A 9,358-nucleotide genomic window follows, 5' to 3' on the forward strand; every position below is an offset into this window, starting at 1 on the left:
TGAGGACCACGGCTACTTGGAGCACCGTGAGAAACCTGAAGTGCTGATTGAAAAGGTCTAGGAGGATGGCCTCTACCATATGAATCCCTACCTCCAGACAAGGTACCACTGAATCGGCCTAAATGACGGGGTCTCTTGTCCGATCCATGACCACCTCTTTGTGACAGAACCATCTCAACTCTCCGAGCCACATTGGCCGCCTCCTGGAAAGATATCTCACTCCCAACCTCCCTAGCTATCTGAAGATAAATCGGCTGAATAAGTCCAATAATGAACCTCCTCACCCTCTCTCTCTCGGTGGGAAGTATGATAAGATCATGATGATCCAAGTCGATAAATCTGGTTTCATACTGGGTAACAGTCATAGAACCCTGCTGGAGGCGCTCAAACTGCCTCCGATAGGCCTCTCTATGAGTAATGGGGAGAAACTTCTCCAGAAATAGCTGCGTAAACTGCTCCGAAGTCAAGGCTGGCGATCCAGCTAGTCTATCTAAGCAATAATCTCTCCACCAAGTCTTGGCAGATCTAGATAAGCGAAAAGTAGCAAAATCGACCCTATTGGTTTCAACTATCCCCATGTTCCTAAGAACCTCGTGACAGGTGTCTAGATAATCCTGGGGATCCATAGTAGATGCATCGCTGAAAGTAGTAGTGAAGAGCTTGGTGAACCCATCCAACCTCCACAAAGCATCGGCAGACATAGCCGCTCCATCACTGGTCTGAGCTACCACACCTGGCTGAAATGCTCCAACAAGCTAAACTACTGGAGTCTGAATCGGGGGAGCTACATGCTCCGGAGTGCGAGTAGCAGGAGTCTGGGCTCCTCCTCCATCCTGAGAGACGGCTGGTGCTACAGGAAGTAAGCCTACTCAGGTGACAGTCTCCATGAGGCCCACTAGACGGACTAGAGCATCCTGAAGAACTAGGGTAGCAATAAACCCCTCTGGGACCTGAGCTGGGCCCACCGGAACTGCTGGGGCCGGAACCTCATCATCAAAGTCAATCTGAGGCTCCGCCACTGGTGCTGCTGCTATGGGCTAAGCTCTGCCCCTACCTCGGCCTCTAGCACGGCCTCGGCCTCACCCTCTGCCCCTTGTGGAGCTACTGCTGGGGGCTCGGGCTACTGGTCAGTGGATGAGGAAGTGCGCGTTCTCGCCATCTGCGAAAGAATAGAGTAGAAATTCAATTAGCATTGAGGAACCAAACCGCACGATAGGAAAGAATAAATGTGAAGTACTTCCTAACTCTATAGCCTCTGGGGGATAAATACAGACGTCTCCGTACCAATCCCTCAAACTCTACTAAGCTTGTTTGTGAACTGTGAGACCCATGTAACCTAGAGCTCTGATACCAACTTGTCACGACCCGAATTTCTCACCCTCAAGAGTCCTGATGGCGCCTACTAGTGTGAGCTAGGAAAGCCAAACCTTTAATCTAATTACTTCATTAACCAATTATTTAACAAATATAAGACGATAACATGAAAACATCGGAACTTTAAATATTTAAGCGGAAGATAACAATTAAATATACGAAATCTGCATCTATTACAACTCTTAAAACCCTAAGCACCCAAAACCTGGTGTCACAGTGTCACATACGGTTTAAGATTTACTACATAGAAAGTCTGAAGAAAATGACAATACACTGTTTCTGAATAAAAGGAAAAAGAAACAGGAAATAAGAATAGAGGAGACGCCAGGGCCTGCGGACGCCTATAGGTCTACCTTAGATCTCCGCGTGGACTGAAGGTAGCCTCCACACTATGGTCCAAAAGCTGCTCCAGGATCTGCACATAGTGCAGAGTGTTATCAGCACAACCGACCCCATAAGCTGGTAAGTGTCTAGCCTAACCTCGGCAAAGTAGTGACGAGGCTAGGACCAGACTACCAAATAAATCTGTGCAGTTATATAATATACAACGGAAAGTAAAATAGAATAAACAAATATAGATGGGAAGGGGAAACATGCTTCGGGGGAAAACAGGTAAAACAGAATATCAAGAGAACTATAAAGGAATCAAAATCCAACCACTAACAAGAATAAGGAAAACAAAGGCAGATTTCACTTTCTTTTCACATCTTGTTGCAGGCGTGCAACCCGATCCCATTTCATTTATCTCGTGGTAGGTGTACCACCCGCTCCCATTTCATTTATCTTGTGGTAGGCGTACCACCCGCTCCTATTTCATTATATCGTGTTGTAGGCGTACCACCCGCTCCCATTTCATTATATCTTGTGATAGGCGTACCGCCCGCTCCCATTTTATTATATTTTGTGGTAGGCATGCCACTCACTCCCATTTTATTATATCTTCTGGTAGGTATACCACCCGCTCCCATTTTATTATATCTTGTGGTAGGCATACCACCCGCTCCCATTTTATTATATCTTGTGGTAGGCGTACCACCTGCTCCCAGTTACAAGCCAACAATAATCACAAGGAATCCCGACAAGGGAACAAGAGTAATATAACAACTTCCCAGCAAGGGAACAATGATATTTCAATAACATTCCGGCAAGGGAACAATACTATCAAAACAAACATCCCGGCAATGGAACAATGGTGATAATAACATATGAAGCGCAATAAACCACAACGGAGTCATAACAATTGTAATACAAAACTCACGGGCATGCTTGACACCAATGTATATATACTCGTCACCATGCCTATTCATACTCCGCAATTAACATGTAGCAAATAAGACACAACTCCTAATCCCTCAAGCTAAAGTTAGACCAAATACTTACCTCGATGCCACAAACACAATTCACGATTTAACTATAGCTTTACTCCTTGATTCCACCACCAATTTGCTCGTATCTAGTCAAAGTTACTTAATTACGTCAATAAACACTAAATGAATCAACTCCAATGCATGAAAATGAATTTTCTAAAGTTTTACCCAAAAAGTCAAAAATCGCCCCTGGGCCCACATGGTCAAAACCTGAGGTTCAAGCCAAAACCTGATTACCCATTCCCCCACGAACCCAAATATATAATTTGTTTTGAAATCGAACCTCAAATTGAGGTCCAAATCCCCATTTTTTGAAAACATAGGTTCTACTCAAAACACTCAATTTCCCCCATGGAAATCATTGATTTGAAGTTGAAATCATGTTAAAAGATGTTAAGGAATGAAGAAAATGAGTTAAAAATCACTTACCAATATTTTGGAGAAGAAAAGTTATTTGAAAAATCGCTTCCTATGTTTTTTTTAGGGTTTTGAAAAATGAAAATAACTGAAAATCCCGTCTATTTATACCCCTCTCAAACCCCCTGTGTGGACCACACAAAATGGAGTGCGGCCACACAGTCCTTCCTGAGGATATTGCAGTCCAGTGCCCCTGTGCAGACCGCACAAAGTCGACTGTGGCCGCACAACCCTCCACCACGCACCGCACAAGGCCGACCACGGACCGCACTGGCCCCTTCCGTGGTCGCACACGTTTTCTTGCAGAGCGCACTGGCGGGTTCAGAGACCCGCTACTTCTCTGAACCTGCAACATCTGGTTTTAAGCCTAAGACATCTCGGAACCTACCCGAAACTCACTCGAGCCCTTGGAACTCAAAACCAAGTATACACACAACCTCAAAAATATCCCTCAGATTTATTCGTACGATCACATCATCAAACTAACATGTAACATCATAAATTAAACCTCAAACTCAATATTTTCATCAATACTCTCAAAGTTCATAACTCTCCAACAGGAAGTCCAACTCATGTCAAATAAAATCCGTTTTTACCAAACTTTACAATTATCTTTCAAATACTATGAAAAGTTTTTACCGGGCTCTGGAACCAAAATACGGGCCCGATAACAATGGTTTCAAACATTAATTATTTTCTTTATTTCTTAGATAATTCAGCAAAACAATTTCTTTCAAAAATTGATTTCTAAGGCTTGGGACCTCGGAATTCATTTTCCGGTATACGCCCAAGTCCCATATTTTACTGCGGACCTCTCGGGATCGTCGGAACACGGATTCGGGTCCGTTTCCTACAAATTTTGACCAAAGTCAACCATAATCAAATTTTTAACTCTAAAATTTTATTTCTCATATTTTCACATAGACGACTTTCCGGATATAGGTCCGGACCACGCACGCAAATCAAGGTGTGGTAAAAGGGAGGTTTTTTAGGCCTCGGAACACTGAATGCACTTGCAACACAAGTGATGACCTTTTGGGTCATCCCAAGAATTCATAATTTCATTATATATATAACACATAATAATTAAAAATATTGGTAGATGTTTTTATAAAAAGGCTTATCTATTTGTGGTTTTGATGATTGAAAATTACAATTAAAAGGAATATTATATTATGGACACACGAAAAGTGGGGGATAAAGTTAATGTTAGGATATTTATACTATGAACTAATTAAAAAAATAAAAGATAAATAAATAACACTAAAAAAATAGATAATTTTTGTCAAATTATCCGCGCATCGCGCGAGTTCTAACACTAGTTTGTAATTAACAAATAAATACATTTAAAGAAGAAGAGAAAAATCCTTTTTTTTAATTTTAAGCAGACCAACACCCTGCACCTTTCCCCCCACCCCCAAACCTATTCTTCTTCTTCCTTTTCCCCATCTCCCTCTTACGTCCTATCTGTCTCTCATCCCTAATTCAACAAAGCCAATACCATTGTAGGACAAAAAATATTTCAATAATTAACAATTTATATATGTAAATGAGCAACATCCACAAGGAAAAGGAAATGAGTTGGCAAATCCAACTTGCGTTCTCGCTTTACTAAAAAAAAATCAACCAGCAATCTAAGTTCACCATTGGTGTCAAGTTTGCCACTCAAACTATTCATGTCGATGACAAAATTATCAAAGACCAGATTTGTGACACTGCAGGGCAAGAAAGGTATGGGCAAGAAAGGCTCCGGTACTCTATTTTTTTCTGTCCTGCCTCATTTCTTCTCTTTTCTCCTCTATTTCTAGGGTTAATGAACTCAAAAATCCAAAGGCTAAAAGAGTGGTGCCAAATCCAGTGGTCTTGAAGACTATCATATATGGATGAACCTTGATGGTCCATCGTGTATAAGTAAAAAAGTAGAAATCAACGGCTGAAATCCGCGGCTGAACCTTTAGAGGTTATCCATGGTTGAACTCGATGCGAGCTTCTGTTTGCTTTTTAATACTCTTTTTTGCGTCCAGATTGAAATAGAAGTGGTGGATTTATGGTGGAAGGTGGTGTCGTGGTGATTTGTAATGAATACCAAAATATCTGATATTACAATGTAGCCCACCTTTTAATATTATTTGAAATTGAGCCCCTATGGTTAGTTAGGGCTGCCAGCTAAGGGATATGTGATTATTTTAGGTCTATATATTTAGTACTGTAGCAATGTATCAGTCATGTTGAATGAAAATTGAGTCTTTCTTTTCTCTACATTTCATTTCTTTCCTTTTAGTTCTTGTTTTCCATTTCCACGATGATTCCAAAGGGTATCCTTACAGTTGGTATCAGAGCCGACGATTCTCGGCTATTCATCGATGTTAATGGCGGAGTCAGACATAAGTTTAAATCAATTGGAGCAACAAATTTAAGATTTTATGGACAGATCGAATAGAAGACTATAACATATGAAAGAATGGTATCAAAATCATTTTCAGACCTTCCATAGTTCACAAAATCAATATGAGTTCCGAAGGTCGGCGAGTGAGCAATAGGTTTTCGGTGACCCGTACGCATATCTTCAGTATCCCTGCGCAAATCCAAGTGTTTATCGTGATTCTGGTGGTGATTTCACCGATAGATTTGCTAACCCAACGGTTGAAGGATGTAATTATCTCGATTCACCCATAAGTGCTTACTCTTAAAATATTCCATGTGCTTAAAAATTTGACAGTAACTATGCGGGTTTATATATCATTCAGATGGGGGTGGTACTATAGTGTCGGTGATAGCTACTGCGCCTACACACGGAGATCCTCTAGCGATGACGACAAAATTCTGGAGGAACATGAAGAAGAGAGGGTACTTCAGTGCCTGTCGTGGCCGTATCAAAAAACTAAGAAAACATGCAGGAGGTAGAGGAAATGCAAGCAATATGCACCATCACAGAATTCCCTTTGGCAAAAACCATCCTGCTTATTTCGGAAAGGTGAGTATGAGGTATTTTCACAGATGCATGAACTTATCTAAGCAAGAAAGGACAGTAACATCATCTGCCCAGAACGATATGGCAGAGCAAGCAGTATATGATGATGAAGAAAATCCATTAGAGGTTCCTCTGTCTAAATTGGTGGAAGATGTGTTTGATGAAATTCCTAAGAGAAATGAAGTTGATCTTGATGTTCAGAAACTAATTACTATGGGTGAGGATTCGCAACAAGAGGTCCTAAAAGTTGAAGGTAGCCTTGAGAAGAAGTCTGAAATAAATGAGGAGCATGTGTTTAATAAAAATCCTTAAAAGAACGAAACTGAAATGTTGAACAACAAGCAGTCAGTGGTAGTAACATCGTCTCACCAAAAAGGCGTCACAAATCAAGTAGTAGATGAGGACGAAGAAGAAACACTAGAGACGGTCGAAATTTGAAAATAACGACATTGAGGATGGAAGAAAGGTGAAGGATAAAGAGGAGAAGGAGGGCAAAACAAAGGAAGATCAGGTGTTTGATGAAAGTTACCAAAGAGGTACAACTAAGATTCCTAGCCAAATAGCAGATAAAGAATCATTTCATGTTCCTTTAGGAGACCAAGGCTACTTATTGCCAAATAACAATAAGATTTTATCTGTTGAATATGAGGGACCAATACAAAATAGTAAAATTGCTTCAACTGTTACACAAATAGAGATCGAAGTTGCGGATGCTGGTAAGAGTGTTACTACTAAAGCTAAAATGTCAATTGTAACTGCTCATGTTTCCTTTGGTATGCCGGAAATGTGTGTGTTGCTTTTCGATTATCATTTTGGACAATTAATTTGTTTAGGAACCTTGAAAATGGGATTTAGATGTGAGGTGTTAGCAAAGAATTCTATAATGAGTAGGTACCCAGAATGTGGGAAGAATTGGGTTGCTGTCAAACTATTCAAAGAAATACTGAATAGAAATATGATCTCGGAAATTGTGATGTTGTATTGTTCTAATTTGAATGGTAAAAGCGAGAAGGAATTGAGACTTTCAATACCTGTAGTGGCTGATTTTGTGGTCCATTACTGCAAATTGTTAAGTTGTTTGGGTATTAATAGGAGTCATGATTCATCTGGATTAATTCATGAGAAGTTCCTTGATAACTTTGTATCCCAAACGGGGTAAAATTGAAGGAGCGTATAATGCTTCTAGAAATTTAGGTATGTGGAATGATATGTTGATTGTGTGTGCGCAACAAAATGAAAGATTACTATTGCATAGTGTTTCCAGTAATGCAATGCTTATTTCGCTTAGTGTCATTCCCTCATTCTGGTCTGAAGTTGTTGGGAAGATATGTGGCTGGATTAATAGTGGCTGGATATCTTCTTCAGTTGTGATGCTTGAGGTCCTCTATTTTACTAATGAGCTACTTGAATGGATCATTTATTTTTGAGTCCTTTTGGTACAATTGCCATGTGGCCATGTTACTACTTCTATTATTTTGGCTCCTACTTAATATGATTGGTTTTATAGGTCAAAACGGTACAAATGATTTGCTGATTTTTCATGAAGAAAGGATGGAAATACTGGTAAAAGTTAATGAGATCACATTTACTGGTGTTCTTAAAGCTATGTCAGTGTCCTTGACTATTTATGGGATCTCATTTGCTGTTGGAGTAGAGTATCACAGAGTGGTAGTAGATGTATCTATCGCCTATAGGTTGGATGATCATAATACGGGTCACTTGAGATGTGCAATAGGTGAAGAGTTTGACGCGTGTGGTATACTATGCTCCAGTTTGAAGAGCTTCAACAAAGATTTCTTTGATCTAGGAAGGATGGAGTTTGGTTATTATGATTTGTTTGATGTGAAGCTCTTGGTTCAATGTACTGTGTTATGGAATCAAGAGAGTCTGATGCTACTAGTAGCAAAGATATTACAGTTAGTATACTACACTGTAGAGTTTGATTAGAATGATGAAAAATTATTCCAGCAATAATTGCTGCTCATGGCAGTACACTATATGATACTAACTGAAGTTGTCCTTTTGGGAAATGATGTGAAGAAATGGTGGATAAAGAGTCACTGGGGTTCACCATTGAAGTATATTGTACCAAGCAGAACTGGTACATTTGCCGTGATAACATCAATGATTTTGCTCCAAGTTGGCCCGTTGTTGGTTGCTGTATCATTTGCTTCAACCTTTGGTTATCGCTTACCTTGTAGTGTTAGTGGCTCTCTTAGTTATATGGCTAATCAAACAAAGGTTAGTAGTTTTAAGCTGGAAAATTCTACGAATGAAGCCTTGGCTACAACAGTTGAATTTTCTTATCTTTTCGGAACATTTTCAATCAGTGCACTGCTTTGCCTAGTTATCATGAACAACTTGACACAAACTATGAAACTTTTTATGTATCCTTTGCTAATAAAGGACATGAGAGTAACAAGCTAATTAGGATGTTTGAAGGAACTTATAATGTTGCTTTCGTAGAGACCATTTGCCTTTGTGCTCAAGTTGTGATCATCTGTGGCTAGTTGGTGGCATAGTATCCAATATTGTTGTTGGAAATTCATTGCTCTTCATTGAATCATGTCTTCCCAATGTTTGGAAACATACGATGACCACTATTCATAGCAGCAAGTTTCTGCAATACAAAGAAGACAACTGGCTGGTGCACTACATTCTCAATTGTTTGAATTCCAACTTGAGGACAAGGTTGTTTTTAAAGGCGGTGGATTGTAATGAATGCCAAAATATCTGATATTACAATGTAGTCCATCTTTTAATATTATTTGCAATTGAACCCCTATGGTTAGTTAGGGCTGCCAGCTAAGGGATAGTAGATTATTTTAGGTCTATATATTTAGTACTGTAGCAATGTATCTGTCTTGTTGAATGAAAATTGATTCTTTTTTTTCCTCTGCATTTCATTTCTTTCTTTTTAGTTCTTGTTTTCCATTTCCATGATGATTTCAATGTGGGAATCGTTACATGATTTTAGGTGGTGGAGCTAATGATGTTGGGGTGAGGAAGGTTCATATGGAATTTTGGGTGAAAAAGGCTTGGTATTATAGCTTAGAAATTATTGAGCGAGAAAAAATGATAATATAGTGTGGGACCCAGGTATAAAATTTAATTTAATTCTAAACATCAGAGAGAACAAGTCTGATAAAAGCCTCACGCGTCCAAATGTAACTAAAATATTGGTATCTTTGTCATGTAGGTGTTTACTTGATACACTTAATAACTTTTG

At 39.6% G+C, this 9,358-nt stretch overlaps 1 long non-coding RNA gene across 2 annotated transcripts; it reads left to right on the plus strand.

The window, feature by feature from the left end:
• Positions 1-4,356: 4,356 nt before the first annotated feature.
• Positions 4,357-9,029, plus strand: LOC107762055 (uncharacterized). Of its 2 annotated transcripts, none has more exons than XR_001642714.2 (2): positions 4,357-6,845; positions 7,637-9,029. It is a non-coding gene; the product is annotated as an uncharacterized LOC107762055 (long non-coding RNA). The 2 variants fall into 2 exon arrangements; XR_001642715.2 differs by having other exon boundaries at positions 4,357-6,665.
• Positions 9,030-9,358: the final 329 nt, after the last annotated feature.

Source organism: Nicotiana tabacum, chromosome 20 (assembly GCF_000715075.1).
Source record: "Nicotiana tabacum cultivar K326 chromosome 20, ASM71507v2, whole genome shotgun sequence".
In the NCBI taxonomy this organism is placed as follows: Eukaryota; Viridiplantae; Streptophyta; class Magnoliopsida; order Solanales; family Solanaceae; genus Nicotiana; species Nicotiana tabacum.